Genomic DNA, 15,689 nt, shown 5'->3' on the forward strand with positions numbered 1-15,689 from the left:
AGTTGGAAGGATTGGATAGAAGCAACGGGCAGTCGGTTCACTTGGTACGAACAGCGAAGTAACGCGATGGATGGTGACATGAACGGTTTCTTGAAGGCCGTGAAGTGTGCTCTAGTCGATTCCCGTTTTGGGCTACCATTGTCGGCGGAAGAGGAGGAAGACGAGATAGTATGGGAGGACAAACACATGATCGAGGTTGGACCCGTGGCAGGAGATGAAGCCGGAGCACAAGTAGGAATGGTTCCGGGCTTCGAGGACAATTATGCATGGGATGCCATGGAGGATGACGAAGACCTCTGTTTGCTTGACGAATATCACGGAGAAGAGGACCCGGAAGAAGAAGAGAACCCCGAAGAGGAAGAAAATAACGATAGATAATTCGATGTTTGTTTCTGTCTTAAGTTGTTAGAAACGAGTAGAAGTAGTACCCCTTTTGCTTTTAGTCTTGAACGAATGTTTTGTCTTTCTTTTACAAGCTATCTATGAAAGTTCCACTTTTTACTTAACTTTGCGCACTTGTGTTTTATCGTTTCGTACACGTGAAAGAAAGTAAGAAAGTTGTGTTTCTGATGACAACGAATACTAACAACAACGCTATCAAGTAGATGACCGAAATTGTGCATCAAATCCGTGCAAGGATCAAAGAGGTTCAAGATAGGCAGAAGTCGTACGCTGACGTGATCCGAACGGAGATCAAATTCGATGTTGGTGACAAAGTCTTCTTGAAAGTATCCCCAACGAGAAGAGTTGTGAGGTTTGGAGTGAAGGGCAAATTGAAACCACGTTTTGTAGGGTCGTATGAGATTATTGATGAAGTAGGTCATGTGGCGTATCGTCTGGCGTTACCTCCTAGTTTCGGGAATGTTCACAAAGTGTTCCACGTGTCGCAGTTGAGCAAGTACGTGTTTGATCCCAAGCATGTGATCCATCAAGAAGAGGTTGTCCTGACACCTGACATGAGCTACGAGGAGAGGCCCGAAGCAATCTTAGATCGAAAGGTGCAAGAGTTACGAAACAAGTCAATAGCATCCGTGAAAGTGTTATGGGAACACCCTGGTCCCGAGGAAGCCACATGGGAGTTGAAAATAAGATGAGAGAGAAGTACCCCGATTTGTTTTTGTGAGACGACCAAATTTCGGGACAAAATTCCTGTTAAGAGGGGAAGGATGTGGCACCCCGGAAAATTGTGACTTTTTATTATTATTATTATTATTTTTATTTGATAGATTTTTTTTAAAAATAAATGTGGATGTTGAATGAGAATTTCTTTTGTGGGAATTTAGTCTCTATATGTTTGAGTTAATTATGTGAAATTAGTTGTTGTTGGTTATGTGAGTTAATGTGGTTAAGCTTCCAATGTGTGAATTAAATTAAATGGGATCATGCATAATCATTCTAGCCATTTTATTTGAAATTTTCGGCCCTCCTACTTATTGAAAATAATACTTTCTTTCTTGGATTTAATTAATTGCTTTGGGATATTTATCCAAATTAAATCCAAACCAAATTATGCCATCCCTTGAGATTTTTGAAATCTCCTAGTAATTAGGAGAATGAATTATTTTGTGGATTTAATTGGTATCTTGTTTGTATCCTTCCTTTATTTAAAATCCAATTAAATCTTACCATATCTTACCAAATTTATATCCTATTCCTATTTGATTTGAGGATTTAAGTATTTTTTTCCTTGATCTCTCCCATTCTACACGCCTACTTTCATTTTTAATCGTGGGATTTTATTTTATTCCCCACAATTTAATTATTTTATTTAAGTGTGGGATTAAACCTAGAGAATAAATAAGTCAAACCCTAACCTTAGCCCCATTATTCACGCCGCTCTCTTCCTCTCCTCTTTCCCACACGATTTTTTTCTCCCCCTCTCCTTCTCCAACAATTCTTCACCAATCCTTTGTTCTTGCATCAATTTGGAGTTAGAAATTCAAGATTCATCGAAGAATCGCACCAATTATCTTTCCTACCGATTGTTTTTTAACAAGAAAGATATATTTGAATTCTCTTTCTCATCCTTTCCATTGAACCCATGTTTCTTGATTCCCTCATGCATATAGTGAGTGTAGAAATCATAGATCTAAAAATTAATCAGTTGGGATTGATGTTTTGCATGAGAAAGTATGTGGATATGTGTTTATGTATGTGTATGTGTGAGGTTGTGGATGATTCGTTGGTGAATGATATGTGAATATATGAGAACTTGGTTGTGAGATCTTTTTGAGGCATGATTATGTGTTGGAAGCATGAATATATGTGTTTGGATGAATGATAGATAAACCCTAATTCGAATTTGTGAAGCATGAAAACTGTGGTGTTTGGACAGTAGACTCCGACGTGTGTTTGACCGACCAAACGATCTTATTTTGGCACAATTTTTAACTTTGTAAAAGTTGAGATGTCTTATATGTTTTGTATAAATTTCAGCCTCTTTTGACAAAAGATGAATTTTAAATGAATTTTTAAAGTTAACTGCGCAGTTTTGTCAGAATTTGTATTCTCGTCCAGTAAGTTTCGTTTTTGATTTGACCTACCTAAAGATGTGATTTTGATGTTAAATTTTAAATGGATGATATTTGATGTGTCTACTGTGTTGTGATAGAATTTCAGCCCCAACGGAGGTCGGATGGATTTTTAATGATTTCTACAAAACGACTGCGCAGTTCTGCCAGATTTCTGTCATGTTAAAATAATACTTGTTGTCAAGTTTTGAGTGAATAAATGATACATGTGTGAATAAGAAACGTATCCTATGATGTGGCTATGTGTTACACGTTGATGTATGCTTGAGTGTTCGTTTCGTTTTTGTTGATGAACGTTTGGGGATGGGCAATCTAAGAAAATGATGAAAGGAACGATAGGACATGCATAATAATTGTAATAATGGAAAACTTGATTGTGTGTTGATATTGACAAGGGTTGTTGTACGTACGAGGGTACCAAGAGCAAAAGGTTGCGTAAAGTCGTGATTGTGTGGTATAAGCAAGCGATGTGGGCTTTCTTTTACTAAACTCTTTTGCGTTTCAAAATTACGATGTTGGAGCTATAAGGGTGGTTTAAAGTGTTATGCCATGTCATGTTTGTTTTGATGTTGAGATTGTTGCCTGATGCCTAGTTCGTTTGAGCTTGCTCCGTTAGGCTATAGGGCTATGTTGAGATTGTGCTTGATGCCTAGTTTGTGAGTTCGCTCCATTAGGCTATAGGGCTATGATAAACGAATTCGGGTCTGAGTAGGGCCGCAAACCCTATCAGGCTGTGTACACAGGTGGGATCGGGAGCCGTCCTTGCTAGTCGGCCGGTCTCGTGGGTGAATAATGTGGCCACACTTTCGTCGCACTATGGTAAGAGGATGTGAATGATTGATTGTTGAGAAAGTAGAGAGATTGTTTTGCCTGGCCAGGCTATGAAAATGTTTTTGTGATACTCGATGATATTTCTTTTCTAAAATGTTAAAACTCGAGTTCACTATGGTATGGATGACATAACTTTTATCAAATATTTTGGCGTGTGTTCACTGAGTATATCAAATACTCAGCCCTGCTTATGTTTTCTTTATGTGCTGGTTGAGCGGGGTGTTGCGATGGATGTTGAGTCGGCTTAGGAAATTTGGATGCGTTGTGTCTTCATACATAGGCGTCATTCTATGACTCTCTTTGATAACTTATTTCTGCTGCTACTTTTGAAAAATGATGTCACAAGAGTTTACTTTACTTCGTATGACTTTATTGTGTCAAATACTTTGAGACTTTATTCCGCTGCTTACTTTTGATAAACTAGAATGTTTCTGTAGACTAAAGTATTTTCCCTTTTGGAAGTTAATCAAATTTTTGCATTAAGTGTCAACTTTTATTGTGTCCCCCATTTCTTCCCCTCTCCTTAGTCCCTCCCCTCGTCACGTTTTCCCCGGTCTTCACTATCCTTAGTAGGGGCGGCCGTGACACTTTGCTGACCATAGCACTGGTATATTTCCTCTGGACCTGGCATTTGCTTGCTCTTCTCACCTGGGTCCGAGGAATTGTTCTTCCCTAAGGCAATCAGAATTGCTTTCTCCAGCTTATCTATCCGGTCTTCACTTTGCACGTACACTGCTTCTACACTCCCTCTCTTAAGGATGGTGCGAGGTGAGTCGTACGCCTTCTTAGTATCGATTAGCCTACCCAATATCTCTCGGGCCTAACTTACTCGTTTCTTGGTGAAATTTCCCCCGCTCGAAGAGTTTAGTAAATCCTTAGATTCCGGATTCGCCCCTTCATAGAAAATGTTGTAAACCTCTGCTTTGCACATTCGGTTGTTAGGGCATGAATCGAGCAATCCCTTAAAACGCGACCAATACTGGCTCAGAGACTCATCATAATCCTGTCGACATGCCAGAATCTCCTTCTTAATTGCATTTATCTTATTCGACGAGAAAAAGTAGTCCAAGAACAGTAGCCTGAAATCCGCCCATGAGCTTATAGAGTTTGCCGGCAGCCTCAGTAGCCAAGTATTCGCCTCTCCCTTCAGTGCGAAAGGAAGAGCACGTAGCCTATAATCTTCCTCGGTCGAGTTGGGCGGCCTTTTCTAAATGCTGCAGAGTTTGCAAAACTCGTGTAGGAACTCGTAGGGATATTCTATCTTACGGCCATAGAAGTGTGGCATCACTGCCAGTACATTGGTCTTGATGTCTATCAAACTCTGAGCTGGGGTGATCACTATTGCTTGCGCCGGCTCGCCGTTCAAATGAGCATTGAGCGAGCGGATCTCTAGATCGTTGTCTGGTTTAGCTGCCATTTTAACGGCTCCTTCTTCTTCTAAGCCTGTAGTAGACTCGACTTCTTCCTTGATTAGTGGGGCTAGGTCATCGTCACTTTCCGAACTCAGTTGGATTGGATCTACTGTTGTCAACCCAGATCGGGTAGTAACAGGGGAGACTGTTTTCTTGATCTGCCAACTAGATTTTGCTTCTCTCCAACCAAATAAGCTATTCCAGTGTCCAGACCTTATGCCTATGCTCATAAACTGAAAAGAAAAGAAAAGAAAACAAAAAATTAAAACTATATACACCAAAATCTCTAAATGCAAACACTAATAACGCCATCCATCCCCGGCAACAGCGCCATTTGAAGAGCGGATTGGATGTTGTTGCTTGTCACGACCGCACTTCCTAGGGATAGAAAGTACGGTGAGTCGCGACTAATGGGGGAATAAAGAAGCGGGGAAGAAAGGGGAAAACAATCAAGGGGTACAATATGTAGATCAAGAGATGAAACTTTATTACCAAATTATAGTCTGAAATAACGAAGCAACAAAGTTCGTAGGAAAAATAGTCCAACAGAATAAAGATAACATAAGAGTTCTAAAACTTGACGTAACGGAAGCATTTGAGAGTTGGCTACTACTATGTATGAAGACACAATAGCAACCGGAACATTTATTGAATACTGCCTTCGTCCAAATACTCAACATCCTCCGTCCCCCGTCCACGCTCAACCTGCACATAGGGAAACATATGCAGGGGCTGAGTACTTGATGCACTCAGTGAACTCATGCCCAAAATACATTTCATCAATAAAGTTATGTCAAGCCACCGTTGAGAGAAACTCGGGTTTTACTTTAAAAAAATACCGAGAAACACTAAAATCATTTCCATCGTAAAACATGGCTGTACAGCCCATCATCATCATCATCCCCCATCGTGTACCATATCTGAACCATCATGTGAAGCGAGAATGTGGCCACAAACTCGATCACTGGACCGGCCGACCACAAAGGACGGCTCACGATCCCCATCAGTGCACTAGTCTAAGTAGGAACTCACTCCCTAGTCAGACCCGAATTCGTTAACCATCAAAGTCTAGTAGGACATTATCCTAGTAGACAATCAGATAGGCAATTCAAAACATAAAATACGGCATGACATAACATTTAAACCACCCTTATCTCTCCATTTACATATCATTGCAATAAAAGAGTTTAAGTAATAAAGCCCACCTCAAAAGCTTAGTAATTTCCTTAACAAACTTCTCGATCCGACTTTAACGAGCATGCGAACCACCTTTTTGAGAAAAAAAAGTACACATCAATCTCAAGAAAGAAACCATTTAGAATGCATGCACTCTAATTAAAGTCTTTTATCTCATTTCTCGGTTTTCGTGCATTTTCGATTATTCGGCGGCCGCCGAAGGCGTCGCCGGTCGGCCGCTTACACCAATACTTCCTTCGTTGGCACCTCGTATTTTCCACCACGGTTCGAATTAAATTCCCAAAATTAAACAAGCGCATAATTAAATTATCGCAATTATTTCCATTCGAAATTATATTTATTTCGGACTTGAGATATATTATTCATCCTTGACATTAATCAAGAATTACTTAAGTAATTCCCCACAATTAATTAATGGCTCAAAGATTTATTTAAAAGCCTCAAAGCTTAATTATTTCCACACCTTATTCCTCCAATTTAATTTAAAAGCCCCAAACAACATAGAGAGGCCCAACTTAAAAGTTAAAGGAAAAGGAGTCCACCAAAGAATACTCCCCTGCTCCCTCTCGGCACTTCCCCCCTCTCTCTCCCATTCTCCTTTCACATTTTCTCCCCCAAATCCGCCGATCCCCCAATTGAAAGAGACCGTCGACTCCACGCCACCGGCTACCACTCGCCGAGAAGAAATGACGCTGCTGTCACGGTGCAGTCGGCGTAGTCGACGCCGCTGCTGTCTCCCAGCCGTCGTCGGGTCAGTCTTCTGCAGCGATTCGCCGCCACTGTGGAGTCAGGCTGCTGCCATCGTCGCCGGAAGAGCTGCTGCTGTACCGATCAGCTGAACAACAACGCCGGGCAGGCGCCTTGCCGTTGTTGCTCCGCCACTCACTGCTCGGCAGCCTCCGAAACGACACCGCGCCGCCCCGAACAACTCCGAACAGCCACCGCGCAGCCCCGAAACGTCCCGAACCCAACCCGAACAGCCCCGCACAACCCCGAAAGATAAGTTCTCTTTACCAAATTATGTTCTTTCGTTTTCGATTAATCACAGCGGTGCTCGATTATTGATGTTCGATTGAGTTACTTGTTGGATTAAGTTATGTGTGGGAGATTAAGGTGTGATGATATGCTTTTTGTAACAATGATCAAAGGGAAGGGATTATACCTTCGTTGCTATGAACTTGGTGGGATCGAAAGGGATGAGCTCCTTGGTTTGGCTGATTCGTTTCTTGACTTGCTGCAATTGAAACGAAAAGGCAACAGTTCGTCCAACTCTCTCTCGGCTCTCTCTCATGTCTCTCTCTCTGGATTTGTTTGACAAAGTTGATGTGAGAAGGGAAAGAGAGGAGACTAATTAGCAAGGAAATTCTATTTATTGTGTGACCTTTGATTTGCTGAATTGATTATGGAGGATGGAAGGTTGGGAGGTGGAAGATGGAAAATCATGGAAGGTTGAGAGCCTTAGAGTTGGCGTGGGGGAGAGAAGAAATTGGGCTCAAAACTATCTCCCATATTTTATTTATTTGTTGAAGTTCATAGGCCCAAAATGATTTATTTTGTTGTAAATAAATCAAGCCCAAAGCCAAATTGTAAAAAAATAAAACATTGGATTTTAATTAATTGAGAAGCCCAACTTTTACTTTTCGCATAACTCTTTATTTATTCAAAGTTCACGGAAAACTTTAATTAATTTCATCGTTCCCATTTCCAACAAAGATTAAGATAGCTATTGTAACATTAGTACTTAAAAAGTACGGGCGTTACATTGCTGCTATGTAAAAGTAAACTCTTAGATTCAGAGGATTCGCTAGAGCACAGGGTCTAGGAGATAATGAACTCTCAGAATTCAGTCGTTGTCACAACAATCCCGCTTCAAAACCTCAACCCTCTATACTATTGGCTAGTATAGGGAATGGTTTGGAATGCATTAAGAGAATTTTGGAGGGTTTGGCTGCTGCCACGCAACAAGAGGGTTGAGTTTTACTACTAGACCTGGGAAATTAAAACTAATCTATTCTATCTATTGGATCCAGAGAACTGAAAGTGCTTCAAACATAATCACATGCATGATTCGAAACTGGAAATTAACTTTGGAACAATTATCAAACTACTGGGTCAGGTAAAGTTTCGTTAAACAGCGAGACAACAGAACATAAAAAAAAGTAACAAAACATATTTCCTTAAATAGCTACTGACAAGAAAGCTGCAACTAACACACTAAAGCGGATCTGATTCTAAATACCGATTATCTTCATCTTCTCCAGTAAACAAACATGAACTGGAACAGAACAGAGCAAACTTCAGATCGGACGTTAAACATGATGATTAAGCAGAAAATTAACAGATCTAATCTACTAGGTCAAGTAAATCAATAGTAATAGAAAATTCCATGCAAATCCAAAAGCACGTACTCAGATTTAAACATTAAAAAGGAAATCTACACTAGATCCATCAGATTCACACCAACAAAACTCAAATCCATAACCTCCAACTTCGATTCAAACCAACAACCAACAAATCCACTCAGATCTCTCCGATCTCAACTTCAAATATCCAACAGTTGTGAAAAGCATCCATATCAGTAAACAAACAGTAAAGCATCAGAATCAGAGCGGAAACAGAAAAATAGAAACTAGATTAAGCATAAAACTGCAAATGTAGCCTCAAAACAGTAGCCGAACTTCCGGCAAGGAAGTCGGCGAAAGTGAGTACGTGCAGAAAATTAAAATTATTTCTTCGCCCTTATCAGGATGGTGTTACACTTCCGAAGACACCGAAACTACACCACTACCAAGAATTCCCCATATGAAACCAAACGCGTGAGCTAAGTGAGTGAAGATGAAGAGTGAGCCGAAACTAACTAAGGATTTTCCTATCTCCCCCCAAAAAAACATTTTTCTTTGATATTTTTCCTCGTATTTATAGACACGGCTCCAATCCCTAGGGCAATCGGTCTTTGTGGTTTGACGTTTATGCCCTCGAGGATTCTGCTCATTTTCTTCACTTTTTGCTCATATTTCCTCTGCCCTGGTAAATAGAACACGTTCCTGGGTCCGGCATAATATTCACGCACCTGGACTTATAATTACACGTTAGCACCATGGAAAACACAGAATTTAGACCAAAAATAGATGCATGAAACGAGCCTTATCAACTATTTTATTGAGTAATTGTCGAATACTCAACAAATAATTCAATTTGACCTCCTGTAGCCATACTCTCACTGAACATTAGTGGCATGCATACTTCTTCTAGTAGAGTACCTATAAACGTGACTCCGGATCCAACGCATATAGTACGTTTCCATATTATTTGAACTTTGTTTTCAAATATGTTTATCCCCATCCTTTCACAAATTGTACCCACAAACTTATCGTAGGAAACATTTTCATCCAACATAATGAATCCTTTTGAAAAAGGAGGATCATATGAAATAACTGCCCCGGGAATTATCTTTCCACCCCAATATAAATTGACACACCACGTCATACTATCTGCAATAATGTAAAACACAAATAAATATGTATAATTTTTATATTCATCATTATGTAGAGGAAACTTTATATATCATCAATATTTTTCTATTAATTACACTACAATATATACTATTATAACAATCCATCAAATATTGGTAAAAAATTATATATACTAACCGAATAGGAAGACTAATGTGTGGAAGAATGAGCCAAAATCTAAATCTTCACGATCAAATCGCCGATTGCGTCGACCCAAGCAAGGGTTTCGCGCAACTTTAAGGTTTTTCGCATTTAGGGAGGGTAAAGGATTAGGGTTCGCGATTTTGGAGAGAGATCTGACTGATATCTGTTTCAACGGTAACACGCCAACCAGGTTGGCATTTTACTGTTAAACATGCCATTCTCGTTGACGTTTTACTGTCCTTAGTTCATTTGCAGAATTTAATCGAGATGACTCATTCTGTCAAAAAACACCAACGTCAATAGCGTTTCTGAATTTACTTTTTCTCTGAAAATCTTTTAAAAACGCTAACGTAATCGGCGTCTATAATTATGATTATGGATTTTTTCGATAATTGCTTAAACACGCCAACTTTAGTGGCGTTTTTTTTTATCAAAACACACCAAATGGGACGGCGTTTTACAATAAGTATTGTATTTGCATAAAATCAAAAATAAAAGACTAAAGTCCCAAAATGGTCCTTAACATATTGCGTTTTTTTTTTATTTTGGTCCAAAACATTATCTTTTGAATTATTCGGTCCCTCACATTTGAAATCGGATCACATTTGGTCCATTTTGGACGGTTCCGTCAAATTTTTGACGATTTTAATTACCGGGTCACAAATCCGTCACTAATCCATCACTAATTGGGAGAAACTAATCCGTCACAAATCCATCACTAATCCCTCTGTAGGGTTTAAGCGAAGCATATGTAGAAGAAAATGGCAACACACTGCAAATTATGGCTTCCCAAGAAGAGGAGATTTTGTGCTAATTCCCCTCTCCTCGATTCTCCGTAACCTCTCTCTCTCGCACAAGCCACACCTTTATCCCCAACTTGAATATGCAATGCTGATGAATTCCTAATTTCAATTGTCCAGATTTTGCGGGGACCACACCTAGAGATCCGACGCCCAGTGGATTCCATGCCCAATCGATCCTTATCAGTAATATTCCCCTTCTCACCTCTTCTAATTTTGCTACTCTTAACCGATTATTTCCATTCATGTTTGCGGTGTCTTTGCTAGCTCCGTGCTTGAGGAAAATCTCGAGACTCACTAAAACCGATGCCCGTTGCTGAAACAGACACAATCCCTCTCTCGCCAACCCTTCTATCAAAAGGGGATTAGTGATGGATTTTGTGACGGATTAGTGACGGATTTGTGACATTATAATTAAAACCGTCAAAAATTTGACGGAACTGTCTAAAATGGACCAAATGTGATCCGATTTCAAATGTGAGGGACCGAATAATTCAAAAGATAATGTTTTGGACCAAAATAAAAAAAAAAACGCAATATGTTAAGGACCATTTTGGGACTTTAGTCAAAATAAAATGTAAAATGCCTACTTGGTTGACGTTTTTACTTAATAAGGTGCCAACATGGATGGAGTTTTTCCCATAGATGGAAGAAATAACAAAGTGTGTACATTTTTGTTATCTTAGTAGTAGATTGCCCCACAAATCCGAAATTATCTTCAAAATTGAGACGACACCACCGTTGCAGCTAAACTCATTAGAATCCAAAATTGAGCCGCCACCACCATTGCAGCCGAGCTCCCCGCCGACGAGCTCGACCTCTGCCTCTGCCTCTGCCTCGATTACTCAGGTGCTTAGATATATCTTTTGATTTTGCAATATATTTAGACCATTGCTCCGCCCTAACTTTTCTCACTTTCCCCATTTCCTCCGTCAATTGTTCTCTCCACCGCTGTGTCGCCGCGGTGATTCTCCTACCCTCTACAAAACCTGGTCACCGTCTCCAACTTGGGTGAATTTTCACAACGAACCGGTTTATTCCGCAATTGAGCTCATTGAAATGGTTGTCACCCGAGACTGTTTATTAGAAATGAGCCACTCACCCCTTAAAAGGCCTCATAAGGGGGAGGGTTATCCACACTTATATAGATTAGATGAGATCTTCACCAAGTCGATGTGGGACGGAATTTAGAGAATTTAACACGCCCCCTCACGTGTGGGCCGGAAAGGACATCGGTCTTCCATCACGTGGGTAGGCAATGCAAGAGAAACCATCATCGAGATGTGGGACAGAATTTAGAGAATTTAACATGCCCCCTCACGTGTGGGCCGGAAAGGACATCGGTCTTCCATCACGTGGGTAGGCAATGCCAGAGAAACCATCATCGATGTGGGCCGGAAAGGACATCGGTCTTCCACTCGTGAGGTAGATAAGAGATAAAGAGAAAACCATCATCGACTTGGGCCCGCTCTGATACCATATTAGAAATGAGCCACTCACCCCTTAAAAGGCCTCATAAGGGGGAGGGTTATCCACACTTATATAGATTAGATGAGATCTTCACCAAGTCGATGTGGGACGGAATTTAGAGAATTTAACAGCGAGCTTTCTGGAATCTCTGGTACTTTCCCTCTCTAGCATCCATCACCGGTAGCGGCATCATAAGCCTTGATAGTGTTGGTGATCGTTTTTTGTTTATTAATTTTATATTTTCTGTGCTCTTAAATTATGGAAATAGTTGTGATAATTTTAGAAATGTTGTTCTTCATTCGTAGCTGCATCATAAGCCTTGATAGTGTTGGTAAGTTTGTTGTTTAGCAGTTATAAAAATCTCAATTTTTTGAGATATGGTGTTTCTCTCATAAACTTTGGAAAGAATTCTGATGCTTTTCAGAAGTTCTGCTCTTCATTTGTAGCTGTGTCATATCCTAAAATTCTATATTGTGCCTTAAGCTAATCTTATTTGTACCTTAAGATTGTGACATCATGTTTACTTCTCAGTGACTTTCATGTTGCTCCTACTTTCGTTGTCCTCATGTTGCTCTTACTTTCGCAGTCCTCGTGTTGCTTTCAGTTCTTCTATCTTTCGGCATTTGTGAGATTGGATGATTACAAAGCTTAATTAAGTTCAAGGCATCGATCCATCTTACCTGATATATATTCAGCCTCAGGGACCTTGTTTTATTTGTTCCAAAAGTTTAGTTAATCAAAATTCAAGTTCGAACTATAGTTTGGTTTAAAAGAAAGTTGTGTTGGATTGGTTTATTTGTATGAAACTTCAGATTCTTTGAAGCAAATATGTGTGATATTTTTAATTTAACCCCCCATATCTGAGCCATTGCTTGAATCATCAAAATCATATTCATTGTCTTCTTCATTTCCAGTAGGTGGTTCATATTCATCAAAATCATATTCACTTTGCTGGTTTGGCTGGTATTGTTGTCAATTGTTATGTTGTTTCTATTTTTCATGAATTTGTTTTTTGTTTGCTTGGACCATAACTTGAGTGGGTCTGTGCCTATGTCCTAGGCTCTATAAATGTCCCAATTAGTTCAAGTTGCAAGTTTAACTATTTAAGTAGTTGTTTTGTCAATTGCTTCTCCTCAAATGGAAACCATTTATACAAGCTAGCAAATCAAGCCAACTATATTGTTAAATCAGATAGTAGCTAATGAAATAACTTTTCTGCTGAAACAACATGATGATCAATATCATGTACAGCGCAGGGTCAAGTGAAGCTGAAGGTACTGTCTGGTGGCAAATATGTATCAGTAAACATAGTTACCTTGTGACAGTTATTACTTATTTAAGATTGTGAAGTTTTATGTGGAAATTTAGCAAGAAAACGAAAGCTCATTAGATTATAGTTAGTTGAGGTTTTGTAACATTTAAATAATTTTGGTGCTGACCGATCTTATGGAGCCTGCTGCTGGTAGAGGCTTGCAACTCAAGAGGGCTTCTTTTAGACATGTTTACATTGCTTCCCAAATCTAACAAGTGAATTTTGGTTGAAATATTTCAGGGATTTTTCCTTCAACAATCTCAGTGGACTTGTGCCCACTTTTCCCCACAAAATCATTTAAGTATGCTCTTCTTTTGCAGAATTTGTCTACTTAATCATCATGTTACTTTAATACTAATGTTACTGTCATATTATGACAAACCTTGATTTATGCATGTATGTAAGAGTTCTGTGCAAATTATTTTTGCTTCTTGCATTTGTTACTTTTTCAAGTTTCATGCCCTTAGTAATTAGTACTATGTCGTTGTAATATTCATTTGTAATATACAGGGAAATCCTCAAATTTGTTGAAGCCACTCTTCTGAAAAATATTCTGGACCAAATCTTGTTAGCCCCCCTTGCATTTTCAAGAACTCAATCTTCAGGTTTGTTAGTGCTTCTCTGATATGTGTGGTACACAGGAAGTTGGTCATTTTTGGAATTACAATGATATTTATTTAGACATATTTGATTGTGTGCTATTGTCATTGATGTGAACATGCTCAATTAGGAGCATTTTTCATGGCCTTCTGACTGGGAGCATGAGGTGAAGAAGATGTGGCATGAAAAAGCTGCAAGAAGATACTCGGGTTTTATCAGTTCCTTGAAGGTGATGTACAAAGCCGGTAAATCCCGGCCAATTTATGTACCTCTAGAATCGTGGACTGGACTGATAAACCATTGGAAAGATCAAAATGTCATCAACAGGTCTGAAGCTGCAAAGAGGGCAAGATTGTCCGAACCTGATGGACTAGGCACAGGAATAAGCATACAACGAGGAATAAGCATACTACGATCTGCTAGCATAAGAAGTTTTAGAATTTAAACTGCAAGTTAACTAAGTGGGACATGGATGATGAATAGCATATAGTTAATGGTGCAATAGTATCTAGTGACTCTAGTAAAGATCACTAGATACTTCTTCCCATAATACATAAAATGTCATAAATAAATTCCAGTGACTCTTCATGTAGTAGCAGACTAAAACGTGACAAACTGACAAAATAAAACATGCTCAGTACTGATTTCATGGACACGTTGTGTCTACTGTCTAGAATGATGGTTATTGCATAATGAGAAGAAGAAACTTACATTGCCTCTTGGTGATTAGACTGATCTCCAGACACTTCAATCGTGCTTTTACTCAAACAAAAGAATCAGCAGTGATTTTTATGAATTGTTAATAGCTAACTTTTGATATTTTGATAAATAGGCTGCCGAGAGGGGAGTATCGATCATGGATTGTGTGTATGAATCGTTCAGTGACATACACACAGGTTCAAGGATGACCGGTGTACATACAAGAGAGCTGCAGACGTTGATGTAAGCAAGTTATATAACATCACCTTGAAATGTCTGTCTGTTAACACAATTTTTTTCTTATTAACTAGGCAAGAGTGCAAGAGATTGCTGCAATGCAGGGTGAGAACGCAAATCTGAGCCAGATCTTTATCAATGACGTTTTTGGAGGTAAGCTCGATAAAAAGAAAAGGATGTTTGGAACTGGGAATCTGGCAAAAAGCCTTGTGGGTGGACGAACTCCGGGATTGAATGCTCATGCCCCGACCGGCTTAGATCCTTCTGTGCGAGCTAAGATAAGAGAGGCATTGCGCGCAGAATTGCACGAAGAATTGCGGGAAGAATTTAAGGGAATAAATGCGCCAGGAGCTCAATGCTGATCGTTAGCAAAGAACAAAGTTGGAAAATGATGTTGCGATGATGCAAGAGATGACGAGGCTGTTCATGACGACAGCCCGCCAGTCCAGCCACGCTTCTGACAGTTCTGTAGGGATATGACCCATGTATCACAACTTTATACGATGTCTTTTGTTGCTTGTTTTGTAGGGATATGACATCATACATTTCATACTTTTGTTGCTTGTTTTAAGGGTGTCCACAATGGTGGCCTTCAAAGGCCACCATTTGTGGCCCGGTCACCAATTGTGGCTCCCATGTGGCCTTTGTAATGACAAATGTAAAAAACACAATGCAAATTCAAAGGGCCACCAAATGTGGCCCTCTAAAATGTTAATTTTTTTTTTGCTTTTTTTTAATGTTATTTTTTAATTTAATTTAATGTTATTAAATTTTAATAGATTAATAATTTGGATAATAAAAACAATTTAATAAAGAGAGAAGTAGAGACAAATTTTCGTCGTACTATTAATATGGGAAAATTCTACAACGAAAATATTTTAAAAACAGATTGGAATTAGTTGTATTGGAATTGGGAGGATTGGAATTGGGAGGATTGGAATTGC

At 39.4% G+C, this 15,689-nt stretch overlaps 1 long non-coding RNA gene across 2 annotated transcripts; it reads left to right on the forward strand.

Moving 5' to 3' along the window:
- The first annotated feature begins 11,901 nt into the window (after positions 1-11,901).
- LOC121809783 lies at positions 11,902-15,482 on the forward strand. Of its 2 annotated transcripts, XR_006052303.1 has the most exons (5): positions 11,902-13,510; positions 13,720-13,814; positions 13,940-14,038; positions 14,642-14,751; positions 14,820-15,482. It is a non-coding gene; the product is annotated as an uncharacterized LOC121809783 (long non-coding RNA). The 2 variants fall into 2 exon arrangements; XR_006052302.1 differs by having other exon boundaries at positions 13,940-14,751.
- The last annotated feature ends 207 nt before the right edge of the window (positions 15,483-15,689 follow it).

This window comes from Salvia splendens, chromosome 6 (assembly GCF_004379255.2).
Source record: "Salvia splendens isolate huo1 chromosome 6, SspV2, whole genome shotgun sequence".
NCBI classification, from domain to species: domain Eukaryota; kingdom Viridiplantae; phylum Streptophyta; class Magnoliopsida; order Lamiales; family Lamiaceae; genus Salvia; species Salvia splendens.